This window comes from Gallus gallus, chromosome 21 (assembly GCF_016699485.2).
Source record: "Gallus gallus isolate bGalGal1 chromosome 21, bGalGal1.mat.broiler.GRCg7b, whole genome shotgun sequence".
Classification (NCBI taxonomy): domain Eukaryota; kingdom Metazoa; phylum Chordata; class Aves; order Galliformes; family Phasianidae; genus Gallus; species Gallus gallus.
Genome location: NC_052552.1, coordinates 1,648,994 through 1,666,184, shown reverse-complemented (window position 1 = coordinate 1,666,184; position 17,191 = coordinate 1,648,994). Strand labels below are relative to the sequence as shown.

The 17,191-nt window shown below is 43.0% G+C and overlaps 1 long non-coding RNA gene across 3 annotated transcripts in view; it reads right to left on the bottom strand.

Moving 5' to 3' along the window:
- The window catches only part of LOC107054921, a 138,446-nt gene that overhangs the window by 30,921 nt on the left and 90,334 nt on the right, over positions 1 to 17,191 (bottom strand). The window contains exons 1-2 of one of the 3 annotated variants that reach the window (XR_005841411.2): positions 2,767 to 5,581; positions 1,144 to 1,216 (exon numbers count right to left, since the gene is read on the bottom strand). This is a non-coding gene — a long non-coding RNA (uncharacterized LOC107054921). Of the gene's footprint in view, positions 1 to 1,111; positions 1,217 to 2,766; positions 5,582 to 17,191 lie in introns of those variants that run through there. The other 2 variants (XR_005841414.2, XR_005841413.2) reach the window with 2 other exon arrangements.

Below are 17,191 nucleotides of genomic sequence, written 5' to 3'. Positions count from 1 at the left end.
TCATAGATGCTGGAGGGAAGCTCGGATTTCCTGCCATGGTTTATCTTTTTTAGCATGCAAAAAAAAAGTCTGACTGCTTTAAATGCTCCCAGGCCCCTGCCATGAGGCTCTGAGGCACCACTTAAACAGACAATCATTCTCAGGTCTGCACATGACAATACTGATAGAAGAAAGGAATTTAATTGGAAATGATGCATACCTCTTTGCAGGAGAATCCTAACAATGGCTTAAGTACATTTCCTTTGAAGAGGGAGACGTGTAAGCACATAAAAGTTTGTACCAGGTCAAAGAAAAAGAAATACAGGAGGGGAAAAATGCAAAAAGCAGGAGATGGAAACATATGTTAAAGTAATTCTCTCATGGTTTTCTGAGAAATGGCTGCAGAATTTCCACAGCTCTGGTACATTTCTTAATGTGCCCTTGTAAAACAGTGGAAAAGCCAGAGAATGATCAAAGGAAGCTTAAAAAAAAAATGTACTTCTTATTTCTGACTCATCCGGCCTTGTTTTCTAAGGTGTTGGTTTATTTCCTGTTTCTACCACCTGGATATTAACAGTGGGCATAACCAGCAGTCACACTCCTAGCTCAATTTCTGAACAGGACACAGCAGAACTCCTTCCCTTAGAAACAGGGTGACAGTTCTCAACCTCATTTACCATGGTATTGCAAATCAGTAAATTAACTCAGACACAGATCCTACTACACTGATAAAGAACAGTGTAGTGATAACTCAAAATTATTATGCAAGAAGAGAGGGACAGACAAGAGGACCTTCCAGACCGGGAAGCTTCAAGCTCACCCACCACCCAGCGCTGAAACACAACTGCTGTGGTACAGTCCTGGGTTAGTGCCAGGTTGTCAGCTCAGATAAGGACATCGAACCTAAGATAGCTTTCAAGTAAATTTGGGAGTAAGTCGTGTTTGTTTCAGGTTCTGAAGTTAGCTGAGGCTAACTTGGAAGTCAGGCCTGGCTGCACATACAGTAGTCTCAGATGTCTGCATCCAGCTACCCAGCACTATTGGACATCGTCCTTATTCTCGGACTATCCCTACTCAGCTATCCCAAATTTATCTGGCTGCTCTGCACTCCAGGAGCTTTCATTGTACTGACCTACATTACAGGCACAAACACATGGAGCAAACCTCTGTGTGATTCGTTCGCCTCCTCCGCCGTTCTGCGCTCACGTCCTTTGGAGGGAGGGTGGATACGTGGGTGCTGTAATAGGAGACCACAGAGATACAGGTCAATCCTGGCAAAACCCAAAATAATACACAATTACTATCTTATTTTTTTTTAATACTAACTTGCATATGTACAGAAACAAAAATGATTAAGAAAAATCCAGAGCTGCTGATTTGCAAGCTGCAACAAGGCTGCCAGTTTAAAGTCACATCGTAAATGAGGTGTTCAGAAGCGGTTTGTGAGTTGAGACAGACAGCTGGGGCCACACTGGGAAGAAGTGCACTTTCCAACGCCATTAAGGAAGGTGCCTGTCAGAGAGTTTCTTAGCAGGCAGCGAGAAATGGAGGTGTCCAGGATGCTCACTCGCCCATGCAAAGCTTTGCTCTCTCTCCATTTCCTCACCTCTCCGGGACTTCTGTAGTCTTTCCTTTGGCAAAGTGCCTCTGCCCACACAGCTACAGTTCAAGAGGTAGTGAGGACCTCTGCATAGTTTCATCAGTGTATCACTCGAAATATCCACTTGCAAACAGTAACCAGAGCAAGGAGACTGCTCTAAAATACAGGGCGAAATCACACGTTCCTAAAGCCACCAATTCCAAACATGGTATACATATCCAACTAAAGCACTCGTATGGAGGACAAATGGTAAAAATGGCTATGAAATATCACAACCAGAATTAAACAAGAGCTCAGCACCGTGCCTCACTCCTTTCCATCTTACTGTTAGCAGCACCCCTTATTTACACCTAACGGAGCAAAGGGAAAACTCAGTGCACACATAGCAGGGCAGAGGTTTGATAGGGGGTTGGGGCAGAAATGAAGACAGCCCTTGTCGCTGCCCATGGTGTCCAAACCATACTTTTTATGTGCTCCCATGTTCATCCGCCGAAAAGATATTAAAGAAATACATCTTGGCACATCTGCAAGGAAGGGATAAAACTTGCAGAAGATGATAGGAACCAGGGAAGCAGTAAAAACCCAGGAGTGTCACAGTTAATGATGATATGTGAGTAATCCAGTTATAAAGGCACTGTCAGTGGGAAGAGAGCACAAATATAATAAAACCCAGCTGTGTGACGTACACTCCAGTGGAATTTTTATTAGATGGCTTATGTGCACTTTAAGTATACCTGACTGCAATGCAAATTCTCACAGACTTGTGTTGGGGAGGAAAAAAAGCTTCCACAGATCTCTGTGCTGAACTGATTTAGTTGAATTGTTGTGTACAGTATCCGTGGGTTTTCTGGCTCATCTTTTTGGATTTACTTTTGTATTTGTTGTCTGCTGAGTCAGCTCCTTAATCTGGAAGCTTGAGAATTTCATGCTCCTAAATACTTCCCAGAGCCTATTCTGGCCCAGCTAGCTCAGGCCTCTGCCCTTTCTATCACTTATCACTAGTGACTACTCTTGTCTCTCCTGTTTGTATGAGCTACAACAACAACAGCAACCACCACCACCACACAGGCAGGACAAGAAGAAACTACAGAAAAAGTATGGAACCTACAGAGACCAAAGGAAAACCAGATTTACTGCTGCAAAGGTCAGATTTGTTAAAAATAAAGATAAAAATAAAATCTGCATACTTCTGTAAACATCTGCTGTGGATTAAGCTGGCAGGTGGCTGAGCTGCACGCAGTCGTTCGCTCACTGTCCCTCTTCCCAGTGGGATGGGGGAAAGAATAACTAAAAAATAAATAAATAAATGTAGAACTCCTGGATTGAGATAAAATATTTACTAAGATCGAGAAAAGGAAAAGGATAACAATTACGACTATATCGATAGACAGACGTGAATGCATATAACAAGTGATGCACAAGCACTTGCTCAGCACCCCACAGCTGATGCCCAGCTACCCCTGAGCAGCAGAAGAGATGAAGTCCCACCCTCTCCAAAGCTCCTTCCACATATCAGACGCTATGGAACATCCCTTGGGCCACTTTCAGTCAGCCATTCTAATCCTGCTCCCTCCCAGCTCCTTGGGCTAAAAAAACAACTAAAAAATCCCACCATCTGTAGAGTGTGCCCCTGCCCATGAACTCCTGACTTGATGGCTTTCTACAGCTCTCAGTCCTGGATTACCTTCTCTGTACCATGAGTGCACTGCCAGAAGGTTCAATAAACAGATCATTGTTAAGCAATAGTTTCACTACTACTGCTTGTAAGCATGCAGTTATTGTATCTCTGCTTGCATCATCGTAGTTGCTTTCTCTACACTCCATTAGAATAGAACTGGGAATGGTATGTTATGACCTCAAGAAGACAAGAACAAAGTTCACATCTGGAAGCGGTGCCATTAGGTTAAATGTTCTGTAAGTTAAGTTCTGGACTCCTTCTGCACATACAAGAGCTGCTGATGTTAGCAGGAGGCATGGATGGAACTGCAGGTCAGTACAAGTGTCCATCCCTCACCTGCCTTGCCCACAGCCGAGCTCGCTATAAGCAGACTCTTTAAGTTCTGACTTCTCACAGTGTATAAAGCTGGGATCCCACGCTGCTTAATTCAATTTGGCAGATAACATTGGTGAAAGGCATTGATTTCTTCCCTCACTGCCTCTTTCTCTTCCATCAATTTTCCCAGATAAGCGGCCTGTGGCTCAGACCCTGCTGGTGACGGATGCCTTGTAATTGCTTTGAATGGATTATCACCAGACATCTAGCAGGCATTTACAGTGCTACAGCTGTAATCAGAAACAGTCTCACCCAGTAGAAGGGCTCTGAGGAACAGACAGCTGTTCCTATTGCCTCTGCTTTGTCTCTCTGCTCTTACATCAAGCCTAACTTCCTTTATTTACATTTTTATTACAGTAATACCTAGGATGTCCAATTGAAACCAGCGTCCAGACAGGCTGAGGGCTATTTAAGTCCAAAGAACCTTTCTCTGCATCTGACAATGTACAGGATGGCTTCAGCAACAAGACAACTGTCCTGCCATTTTTCTGGATCAACAAACTTTTCTGCCTAGCACAATTTAGTATGAAAAATATAAGGAGGAAATCTCATAATGTATATCCATTTGTTCCAAAATGAAACCTCACGTGCTCACAAATACGCATTCATCCTGCACCATGAATACGCCAATGAAGCCTAGCAGAGATGTGCATGTGGCCCTCCCCAGAGGTGAAGGCTGTATGAAATGGTACCATCCCCTCCCCTTTCCTTTAGCAGACTCATCCCACTTAGCAGGACAAAAGTGATGTCATTCCAGCTCACCTTCTGTTTTCTGTGGCTGTTTGGGAGCTATCACTCACTAGGGTTCCTTCTAGTTCTACACTAAGGGTTCCTATGCTACAAAACAGAAGCTGTGTGTTTTCCTCCTCAAACTAACAGGACTCAGATGTTCTCACTCCCTTTCTCGGTGTGCTTTTTATCAGTGCTTACACCACACTGTCAGCCCTGGTTTTAATTCAGTCGTTCATGCAGGATCATAGTTTAGTCAGTCTATAGAGGACATTTACATGGAAATGGCATCTTGATAGGAAAGATTTTCACGTTAAGTACAAACAGTACAAGCTTCACACTTCCAGTCCTTAATTCTAACCAAAAATCAATGCTACTTTGAAACAAGATTCATCTAACACGATGTTCCAGCTGAAAGCTCCCTCTTCTATCTTTGAGAACAACATGAAATCTTTCTTGGAGAAAATTAAGAGTTACTGTCAGTCTGGTACTTGCATCATCAGTGAGAATCCTTCCCTGCACACTGCACACCTACGTGTCTCACAAAGCGCTGATGGGCCCCATTTTAAGTGATACGATTTCCCAGAACTCCACTGAATGCCTCCTTGTAATGTTTCACACTGGCTTGTTACATGTACAGAAGTTGACTAATATATATATATATATATATATATACACATATATATGAATGTAAAAAGAGCTTTTTAAAAAAACATCCTGAGACACAACAAGAAATATGAATATCCTTCCCAGTTTTTTGCACCTTGAAAAGCAGAGCGAAGGCAGGGAAAGAGAGGACAGTGGATTTGCTAGCACAGATGTACACACGGGCTGTGGGGCTTGTGCAGCTGGGAGATAATGTGCTTTGCAGGTCACTGGCTCCTAAACACTGTGTTATCTCTATGTAACATACACCTTGTTGTGTCTTACCGCTTAATTACAGCTGATATGCAGGCAGTAATATTGCTTATCATTAGCTAGAGGATGACAATTACCTTTTAAGATTAAACTATTTTCTTTTTTTCTTCAGCCAAGTCTCTGTATGACACTTCCTCAGCCCAAGAAAAGATTTGCACAAGCAGAACAAATCCATATACTAATTGGCTATGTGCTCCTCATAATGATGTATAATTTAGGAAGCATGCATTATGAACATCACGAATAGTACTCAGCACTGCACAGAGCCTGTATGTAAACCCAGAGGGTCAGCTAGCTAGCTACAATTGCCCCAAAAAAACCTCAGACAGCAATAAATGCAATGAAGTGCTCTGATCTTCTACACACAAAAAGCTCCACCCTGGTGACTGCCAATGGCCGTGGCTCAGCCTGCACAAAGCTGTCCTTCCCATTACCACCACCCTCCACGCCAGCAGCTTTGCCCTCTCTTCTTCATTCAACTCTGCTTCCTAAGAAGGCTTGCAGATGTTATAGATGACATCTGGCTTATAGGCAGAGCAGCAGTTGCATGCATCTATCCTCTTCCTCCTGCATTATAATGCACAGCACAAATCTGGGACTTACTTCAGCAGCACACTGAGGCATACTTAGTTTGAAAATAGCATTTTATACATCCTAATTTTCTTTTTTTTTTTTTTTTTTTTGGCTTTATCAGGGCTTTTGTTTCAGAAATGGACACAGTTCACAGAGAGCCTACAGTGGGGAAGTAGCTTGAGAGAGTGGGCTGTAAAAGGATCAGCTCAAAGTGGTGAGTCTGCTCCAGCTGAACTGTCATTAAGTAGTTACACCTTTTTCAAGAAACAGAGATGTGTTACTGTGCACGAACTACACTCAAAAATTGCTCATAAATACTCTGCACTAAAATCCACAAGGGCCTGAAAGGAGATTTAACTACTGATTGCCACAATAAAACTTAAAGACTGAATAAGAACTGTTTCTATACCTCTACTAATCATTTATGAGAATCCCTTAGAGCAAAGCCTTTAGCTCCCGAGCATAAGTGCCATAACATACAGTTGTGATGACTCAGGGTCAGAGGTCAATGGTTTAAATCTCCCGTCCTGTAGTTTGTCAACTCCTGTTTATCCTATCCAGCACAGCACAAGGCTACAACATATAAATCTTCCAAAAACGTGTTTTGATCTTTCACCTACAGTAGATTAAAAATAGCCCAGAGCGAGAGCTTTCAGCGTTCTGTCATAGCAATTTCTGTGTCAAAAAATGATGGATAGCTACATGGAAAAAGAATGAACCAACCCAGAGATGGTGTAATGAAGGAGTCTGAATTACATCTCCAAGAAGGAAGAGTTTTACTCACGGTGGAAATCCCCACTCAGCTCACACCACCGGGCCTATGTGCCGCAGCATGGGACGTGTCATTACACCCATCCCTGGGATGCTTCCTTTCTCCCTGCCCGTGTCTCTTTTAAACCTCACAGCAGCTCTGGGAGCTCAGGCAAGAGCCCTGAGTTATGTTTTGGACTCCATAATCTTTCTGCTGAAGCCACACCAGAAGCCCTTCACATTTTACTGAACAACACACAAATCTAAAGGCAGGCGCTAATTTTCCCTTATTTCCATTAGATCAAATATCAGTTTAATAAAAGACACTCTTATTACTGTCCATCACTCTGCTTGTACCTGTAGATCACCAAAGCCACAGTCACCACAGTGAAAAAGATCTCCCAAGTATTTGCAGATGCCTCCGTATTTATTCAGAATGATACACGCTTTCCTAACAGCTTATAAAGAATGTAACATCTGTTTACCAGACACCTTTATGCCACCCCACCTCTGTGAGCAGCGTGCTAAGATTTAAGGAATTACCGTGTTAAATCTCACACGGGTGATAAATAAATGGCACCAAGAAGCACACAGAATTGCTGACAACCCCTTCTTTCCTCCTGGTCCCCATCCTCTGAGGACTCCACAGCAAAGCAATGCAGATATTTATCAAATGTAAACCCACTGGTGAAAAAAATACTAATTCTGGCAGCTCTCACAGATTCTGTGATGCCGTCGATGCAGCACAAACCATCCATGCTGACTCTCAGAAGTCACGTAGAGTGAAAGAGGTGTCTTTCAAACAAAACTAACAAACAGAAACACAACAAAACAAACAAAAACAAGAACAAACCAAACTAAACCCAACTAAGTTTTGTACCAAAGGTCTCTAGAAATGCTTCAGAAGCTGCAGGACTGCATTTTCTCACCAACAATTCAAGTTCCTACCCCTGACTGTTCCAGAAAGCCTCTCCTTTTACTTCAGATTCAACTCAGATCCCGTTTTGCTAGAATCTGAAGAGACACAATGCACCATGACTAGATCTACGGAAGGAAAAGAGCCCATGACCAGCTAACACAAATGCCAGGATGCTGGGGTTCAACTGAGCACTGCAGTACCCTTCCGCCCCTCAGAGCTTTGCTGTTGGATGGATGCAGCAAAGGCCCTTCCAGTCCCAGACAACAGTGGCACGGATTCCTATCCGGTATTGAAGAGTTTTCTGGCTGATGTAACCACGTAAGAAACTGTCTGTCATCCAGAAAGCCGCAGTTTCACATACACAGCAGTGAGAGAGAACACATGAATAAAAGGTACAGCTGCTAAACTTCACACCAGAAGCAAATCCAAATGGAGGAAACGTGGGAGCTCCAAGCCAGACACAAAAGCATCACTGAATGCAAGATGAAAATGAGGAATAAAGTAAAACGTGTTTATCACAATTATGCTACATATAGTTGTATTTTCTGTTATTCATATTTGGTATATTGTTGAGTTGAGTAGAATTCGGAGGATCAAAGAGAGTATGAGGCTCAGACCCAGACTCAAGTGATGTATAATCTACATAGTTACGTCAAACAAAGTGGTTGGACAATGAAACACACTGAGATAGTAAGGAACTGATCCTTCCAACACCACGCAAATCAGTGATGGAAACGTAAGCACGCAGTGCCTCCCAGCACTGAAGCAGGCAGCACTTGTTCCAGCCAGCACTCACGTAACAGCGACTCATCTGTATTCCCAAGATAAATCCCATATGTATCAGAGACCAAAGGGCTCCGACAAGTTCTAGATAACGTACACCAAACAGCCCAAGTGCAAAGGGAGACAATTTCCTGCCTCTGGTCACAGAGTCAGACAGTGCCCTCAGCTCCATGCTACGTCATGAGAACAGAGAGGATCTTGGCAACAGGGGTCAGACCCCATCCCCTGTGCCCGTCTGCACTCAGTCATACAGAGCATCCATTTATAAGCAGTTTATATGGAGGCAATAAACTATTTGTAGATGTTATAAACATTTTACAGGTCGGGGTACTAAGCATGCTAGGGTTAATAATTACTTACTAAAGCAACTATTAATCATTTACAAAACGTCTATGAATTGAAACTCTGTATAATTCATTGCTACGTGTAATGGCTGTTATCTGGGTGACCACACTGGAGATCGGTCCAAGGATCCCTGCAGCTCAAAGATTAACCACATTTCTAAGGCAGAAACAGCTACAAGCCCCCGAAGGACCTGTGACAGGCTCACGCCCTTCATGAGCTGGATTCACAGAACTGCAGCCAATACTGTGAAGTCAGCCACAACTCCTTACTGAATGAACCAAAGCACTACTTCTTCAAGAAGGCATCAAATTTCCTGGGCCTGATATATATTTTTTTATTATTATCTACAGTTTGTGTGATCAAAAGAAGTCAGATAGCAGCCAGTAATTTGTGCATTTATAAGTGACCACACTGAAGTGCACGGAAGAAAGGTGGGGATAGGTTAAGTTGCCTGAGTTTTAGCACTGAATTATGGTTGGTGATTTTCTTGATGAAAGTCTGGGATTGTTTCCTGTCCACTTTGGGAGGGTACAAAGGAATAGCTTTATTCCTAGGGGACTTCCAGCAGCAAGAGTATGAAAGCTTTAAGCAAAATGAAAGTGCTGAATGTACTGGCGTGGTCAGACACCCCAAAGGCTTCCCTGTGCCCTGAATGATACCTTCTAAAGCCAGGATAGAAGACCAGATGCATCTATTTCATTTTGGCCAATGTTATTTCTCTGCCTGAGAACGGTGCCCCACCAGTCACAAAACAAGGCAGCCTGCCCAGGAAAATAGTTCTGAAAATAATAATTCAAAACAATTCTCCTCCCTCTTCACCAAAGACTTCGTTTCATCTTTTGCATGCAGCTGAAACTGTGGGTAGCCAAAGCCCTAAGCTACGCGGCAAAGAATCACCAAGGCATGGTTTTCATTCACTGCCACGTATAACTATAGCCAACGTTCCAGCACTTCTTTTTTTCCCTTCTTTCCCTTGTCTTCCCCAAAACAACTTCACTTGCAAATTGGAAAACAACTGCAGTGAAACCTTCCCCTCCTGGGGCTGAATGTCTGTCACCTCTGCAAGCACACACACGAGGATTCCACCGTTGTTGGATAGCTGTCAACCTCAGTTACATCAGTGATGAGAGAAATATTGAGCAGCTCAGGTTGGAGGGCAAGAGAATAGGCAACCCACTTGTTCCTTCCACTAGATACACGCCTTGATAGCTAACTGCAGCCATATTACCACTAAATGGAGTGCTTCACATGGAGAAGTATGTGCTTAAACCCTTTTCTGAATGGAGACTGTGTTAACCTGTGGGACAGACTAAACTACAATGTAACCCTGGAGATATAAGAATAGAGTCCAGGGTGCGTCTGTGCAGTCTGATAAGTGCTAATCTGATAAAGTCTTACCCACACAGACTGCCTGCGTCAGTGAGGGCAGTGCACCAAGTGGATATTACATGGATGCTGCTGATCTGCCCGACAACAAATGGAAACTCATTCAAAGAACTTTGTGCTTTTGAGATGAAAGTTGAGGAGGCCTTGTAGGGCAGACACAGAAGATGAAGTTATCAGAATGACAAGCAGACTTAACAACACCACCACCACCTCTTTATCTTTTAATTGCCAATAAAATAAAGTCGTAGACCTTCAAAAGATATACAGATGCCTCATTCTGATTGAAATCATTGGGCAGTAAAGCATCTCCAAAAATCTGGATCCTTGTGGCACTGATTTTAAAGTGCAAGCAAATTTATTATGGAGTGTTTGAGATGACACTTTCCTTTTCCAGTCAGCATTACAGCTGAGTAGGAACACACACACGTCCACTGTCTGTATCCCAATAACCTGTGTCAGGGCGCAGTCAGAAGACTTCCTCCCAAAGCCTTAAGAGATCTGCCACCTAAGGTCTTGCCACAGCACTGACTACTCATGGTTATACTGTTGCAACAGTCAGTTCTTTTTTTGTCCCCAGGAAGCAACTCCCTGTTTACAACAGCTCATGATTACAGAACGGAAGGCAAGAAGGCAACCTCCTCACAACTGTTAGGAAAACCAATCGACTACAATGCCTTTTAGCCCAAATGCAAACTCGGCTCATCAGATGGCTTACCAACAGTAAGGTGAACCACAGGTCTGTGGTGATGCTGATCTCAATCTGCTCCTGCACTGGTGGGTTGGTACCGCAGTCTGGTGGAAAACACCATGTCAGGGCAACCATCTTCCAGCTGCTCTTTGCTACATCCACTGGTTATGCATTTCTACCTCATGGAAAATGCATGACTGACTTGGGAGATAAGTGCTCCATTTTGAGAGCTGAAGAAAAGGTGATACTGACCACATCTCCATGTCCCGTTCAGTCAGCAAGTGCCCATGATACAACTGTGACAGATACCAGGTTCAAGAAGGGCAGCAGCTCAGGATGGCACAAAACCAAAGCAGCCTTTGTTCACTCACCGTGTGCTGAACACTCATGGCTCTCCAGCTGACTCAGCGGCAGCTCAGGGACCCAACGCTTTCAAAACTAATACTGAAGGTCTCTCTAAATTAAGTCATTGATGATTAGTTCTGAAATTTCAAACAAGAATATTTCCCTTCTCAGATGTCTCAGGGCAAGAGGAAATTTAAAATAACTGTTTCTTCTTCCTGTCTCTTGAACACTTGTCTGTAATGAAGTCCAAACCCTACAGCAAGGCTGAGTTCTCACCTAGTGAAATAGAGCATGGGCCAGTTTCATTTCCCCCAAAACTAAAATGCTCAAATTCCCTGCTTAACAGAAGAATTGTGACTCTGAGCTAGACTCAGTGGTTTCAGTTCGCAGGGGGTTTGTTTCCCACAGCTGCTCTTCAGCCAAGCTGTGAACGAAGCTGAAAATTCATTTGAAAAACCTTCTATGGTTTCTCATGCTTTCACAATTACATTATAGCTCTTTCCTCAACATTTACCACCCCCTGCAGGGAATTCCCCAACACATGGGTAAAATTTACCAGGAAGGCTTATAAGCCTTGACAAGTATTTCATCTCAAACAATGCAAAAATTTTGTTTCAAATAAGTCTGGGAAATTCTCTTTTATGAGACCTGTGATTCTGTTGTGGAAGCATGGAGACTTGATGTCCTGTTCTGTGGGCTGACCTGGAGCCCACCAAAGCAACTGGAAGGAGCTACATGGATATTCATAGGCTCTGAATTCTGTAACTGCTAATGCCTCTCCCTTTGCCTGTGACTCAGTAGGAAAATGCTGAGAGCTCAGGTGAGGACAACACCCTCTCCATGACCAGAGGCTGTTAATGGCTGGGGACTTTGTACAAAACATCAACTGAGCCATGCCAAGAGCAAGAGTTGTTGTCCATCAGATAAGAACAGGCTTTGCAGGTCTCAGTGCATGGTCAGATCCAACTCTTCACCAATTTCATTTGTAACAGTCCTCAACTGATTGCTGAGGCCACAATACAGCACATCAGAGTAATAGTCCCCATGGAAACCAGCAAACTGGCACCTGCTTGATGTCTTGTTTTAAAGGAGCTGCAAAGCTGCTTGCAGTCAGGGAGGAAAACCTTCCGCAAGCATACAGCACCGATCATCAGAGCGTTTATACCTTCCACGTCTCAATTACATTTCACATTGCAGCTTTGCCCTCTTACCAAGACACTGTACACTCTAAATGCTCAGATGCTCACCAGAATCACTTGGGCCCATTTACAACCCCTCCTCTGTTGGTTGTTGAAGATGTCAGAAAGTAACACGGAGCCAATACCTGAATTCCCATCCTGGAACCCAAAGACAGAAGTACACATTTCTGAGCCCTATTGACAAATCAACTGAATTTTGAATTATTTGCTGCCTGTGGTCTATGTCAGAAGTGCCTGAATTTTACATCAGCCACTATTCCTGGACCCTCAAATAGATAAGAATGAATCTACAGTGTTTCCTTACTTGAACTACCTCTTTAAACCATACTATTCTGGGGTGGGAACTTCCTACTACATACAAAAGCTGTTCTGAAGTACATCTCTGATCCTTCTTTACAGCCAATACAACATAATGAAAACTGTTCAGGATTTTATTACATGTTCACACACACTGCTTGCATAAAGTTCATGCCCATAAACACCATTTTTAATCGATATATTCTGTCTGATCAAAGGAAATCACTGAACATGGAATCAACTACAGTGACACACACTGGAGAGTAATTTCAAATAAACATCATGTAAACAACTTCCTGGAAGGTGCTCAGTGGTACCAGCATGTTCTTTAACAAGATGACACACAAAAAGGGGTGGGGGTGAGGGGGACAGCCAGATTTTAACTTGGTGTAAGAGATACTTACACTAATAAATTAAACGTGTGTGGGAATGCTCCCAAACATTAAGGGCAGCTGACAGAGAACGACTCCTGTCTGTATCAGAAAGCTCTCTGACACAGGGTGCCTGGGGATAAGCTGCATGCTGGGAATGGTTTCCCACTCCAACCCATACCTGGGAACAGTTCAGAAAAACATTAGCTGGCATGGGCCAAAGCTCTGCCAAGAAGCATTCCATTGCTTCAGTAGTATAGTATCGTATTCCACATTTGAAGAACATTCCTGGGAACATTCCCAGGCATCCTTGATTTTACTAGCATGGACACAGTCTAAGATTTCCAGATGCTTACTAGAATAGCATTTTGCTACTTGGACGTTATCTTCTGAACAAAGAACCCAGTGCAAAATAAAAAAAGAAAGGCTTAATTATGGCAGAAATGAACATTACAGTAACAATATTGCCAAAAAGGGATTTTTGGTCCAGTTTGGAACACGCACGTTTCTCACTTGCCAGAAAGCTGTATGTTCATCAGACAGCTATTCGACACCCTCATTCGATGTACTATTATTCTGGAATGAACAATGACAACCACAGTACTTAAGAAAGACAGCTTGTAGATGAAATGCAAACACCACTGGCAGAAGATTTTAACTCTGGAATTTAAAAGAGATCTTAAAGCACGAATTAATACAAACTATGATGAAGAACATCAAGTGTCTCTGCTAGTGAAAGCACAACCACAGCAATGCTTCCTGCCCACAGGTCTCTGAGGCTTTTCTTTTCTTCCTTTTCACCTCTTTCACCCTCTTTGTCTCTTTTGATCACTACAACAAAGGTGTAATTTTAACACATAGAGACAAACCAATTCTAGCTGCCACACAGATACATCTTAGGTTTGCAACAAAAAAAGTTCCATTAAATCATCATCATAAAAACCATCAGCGATGTTCAGAAATGCAAACAGCACGCAAGGAATCACTAGTAAGTGAAAACAAAGCAGCACCACGCGTCTGGGCTGTTCTTATCCTCTTTTCCTGGGGACACCACGCTGGCAGATCCCTGGGGGAGGATATCAGGCGAGACAAACCTTTTGTCTGACCCAGTACAGCGGCTCTTATCTTGATTTAATTTAGTCATCATAGAGAGCAACATGTGTTAAATGACCTAAAACTAATACCACCATCAGAACAGGTGAACCAGGGCCTGGCACGACGACAACAATAGCCTTAGAGGGATTTTAAACTACTGGCTGAACAGAACACAGAGCAGAGAAAAAGCTGTGCCAGACATCACAGGATAAATCCACAGCCATCCCTGACATATCAAGGTTTGTGCAGCCCCAGTCCGGCGCTCTCTCAACTCATCCATGTGGGAAAGCACTGCCAACTTCAAGTTATTCAAAATCTTTAGTCAGACTGTGAAACGCTTCTGATGCAGAAAAATAATTTTTTAAATAGCTGAAAGATCTTGAGAGTTATTTGAAACAAGAAAATGAATTTTTCATTTGCTTCCTCTGATTTCCAGTTCCTGGTGTGCTCGTGTTTTCAAGGATTTTCTTCTCTAAGCTCAGAAGCCATAGGAACTCAGTGTTTGGAGAAGGAAAGCCAAAGGACCCGTGTCACAACTCCAGAGATGGGCAGGAAGAAAAATCCCAAGTGTCACAATGTTAAATATCAGAGTTGGCAAAATACCTCAGATCTGAAGAGGTGAAGAAATATGAATGGCACTAGACGGACTTGAACAGCTGTACATACTTCAGCCCAAGATTTCAAATTTTCTGTCAAAATATTATACTGAAGAACTAACATTCTCCATGGAAAGCAGATATTTTTGGTGAAAATGCTATTTTATCAAAACTCCACTTTCCATTAAACACAGTTTTGACAGAAAATTTTCAGCTATCCTTATTCAGTGTTATGCTCTGCAGTTGAAAACGTTAGCAGCTTTTTTAGGCTGTCTCTACAACTGCAAAGATTTATAGGGTCTTGGCAAAGACGGCTAACAGGAAAGAAGGCTGATCTAACCACCAGTACCTTCATATTACACATGTTCCTGAGCATTATTTTTACTTAGGTTTAGCAGTATACATGATAGTAACAAAGCACAGCAATGCTACTTCAACGAAGTAGTATTTCCTTCTGTGTTTTTGTTTGTTTGTTTTTTAATTACTACTCCTGAATAGCACTATCAGGATATCCCCCTTCTCCTAGTAAAGCACTGGAGATCTTCACTTGGTTCAGCATGCTAGGGGATACTTTCTCACCTGGTCAGACCTGGCACTGCTTGGTGAGCTGACATGGGGAGCTCTGCAGGTGGAGTTTGCTCCCTCCTCGAATCCTAAAGAAAAGCATTCAGGACAGCACCATGCAGGGTGTCTGCTGGCACCACGCAGCACTCCCTAGGCTATGCTCTGAAGGCAGGCTGGCTGCTGCTTGTGTTGTGTTACAGCTCAAATTGAAGTAAAACTGAAAAAAACACCGCCAAAAGAAAAGAAAAAAAGAACTGGAATCAGAGGGCACAAACCAGAGGTGTTTGGAAAATCAGAAACACACTTCTATAGAAAAGGAGCGAGGAGTTGAGAGAATTTCTGAGTATTATATTTTACGAACTCTTAAGATTAAGATTTCCAGAATCTCTTTACAAGATGTTGGGGCTCTGCAGTGTCCATCCCTACCTGCTAAACTTTGCCTAACCTGGAAACTACTCGGGAACAAGGCAGATCTCATTAGCAGCAAGGCGAAATAGAAGCTGCAGTGACAACCTTCACACAGGAATGATTAACAGGCAGAGGCCTGGAGGACAGACCTTCCATCCTCAGCACTCCAGGTGGGCCACTTTTGCTGCACAGAAATAAAGTGCTGGGATGTCAGCTTGTGTAAATCAGGGCGTCTCCAGTGCAGTCAGTGGGCCGCACTCATAACTGCTGTGAACTAGCAAAACATCATTAGGGTCAGCGGAGTCACAGTGTTACAACCACCTGAAAAGCTGACCTGAATTTTGCTGCCAATATTAGGGTATGTATTACTCATGTCCCTCCTTCACCTTCATCCTCTCCTCAAAGAAACTCACTGGGTCACGATTAAAGCAATGGTAACGAAGCTTACATCCAGTCACTGTGTGACAAGAGACAGTCTATAAGAACTTTTTAACCTGACAATCACTAATGCAACACATTTGCAAGATAAGCATATGCTAGCAAAAGCAAAGCATAAGCCATATACACAACACTTCAGACCTAAGAAAAACCACTACACGTACTCCAGTCAGACTGAATGTAGATCAGAGAAGAGGAATGCCTCCGTATAATGTCACTCTCCAACTAGATTAACTCAAAAATGATGCAGAGAAACAAGTGCTTCCAAATCAGATGTGTAGACACGTACACACACAGACATACATACACTTTTTGCTAATTGTCTCCATGGAACCTCTAAATATCCACTGACATTATTATAAATCCTTCCTTCCTGCAAGCCAGCATTCCCCAGCCCGTTCCATCTCTCACTTCCCCCACAAAAATGACAGACTGACTCTAATCTCCCACCTGCATAAATCTCCTACAGACAACCACAAATATTTTAGCTATGCTGATTTATGGAAGCAAGAGCAAGACTAAACCAGGAGATATATCCTCCATGCACAATGACTGATGGCTTGCTGCAAATCTTTCCATTTAAAGCACTGTCACTTTTGCACTTCCGTAGAGAGAGGGAAAAGAGGAATAAAATAACACTCAATAATGCAACTTATGGCAGCTCCTGGGGAAAAAAAACCAAAAACATTTGTGCAATATGATTTCTTCCAAGTTTTCCTGCATAAAATCCTTGCTCCTAATTGAAGAAATTCTCGAGAGAGAAGATGTGAAAACAGCTGCAAGACCCCCAAGCTTTCTGCCTCTCCCCCCTCCTCCAGCCATCCTATTTTCTGACTTTAACTGACTGTGGCAGTCTTGATTTACAGCACATGGGAAGATGACCTCTCAACCATTGCTACGCTTACTGATGTTGCCCACTTCAGTATCCATGGACTGAAAACGTGGATGATTTCAGAATTCCAGAAAAGTTGATGGCAAGAACCTTCCTGAATTCAGCAGACTAAGCTCTAAGTAGGCTGAGACCTGAAGTTAGAGAGCAAATTATGGGGGTTCTGTGTTCCTGGCCCCCATTTGCCTAGCACAATTTCCTCTTCAGCACCTTCACTGTAGCAGGCTAAGCTCTCCATGCACGCTTGCCAGAAGCCCCGATTTCAC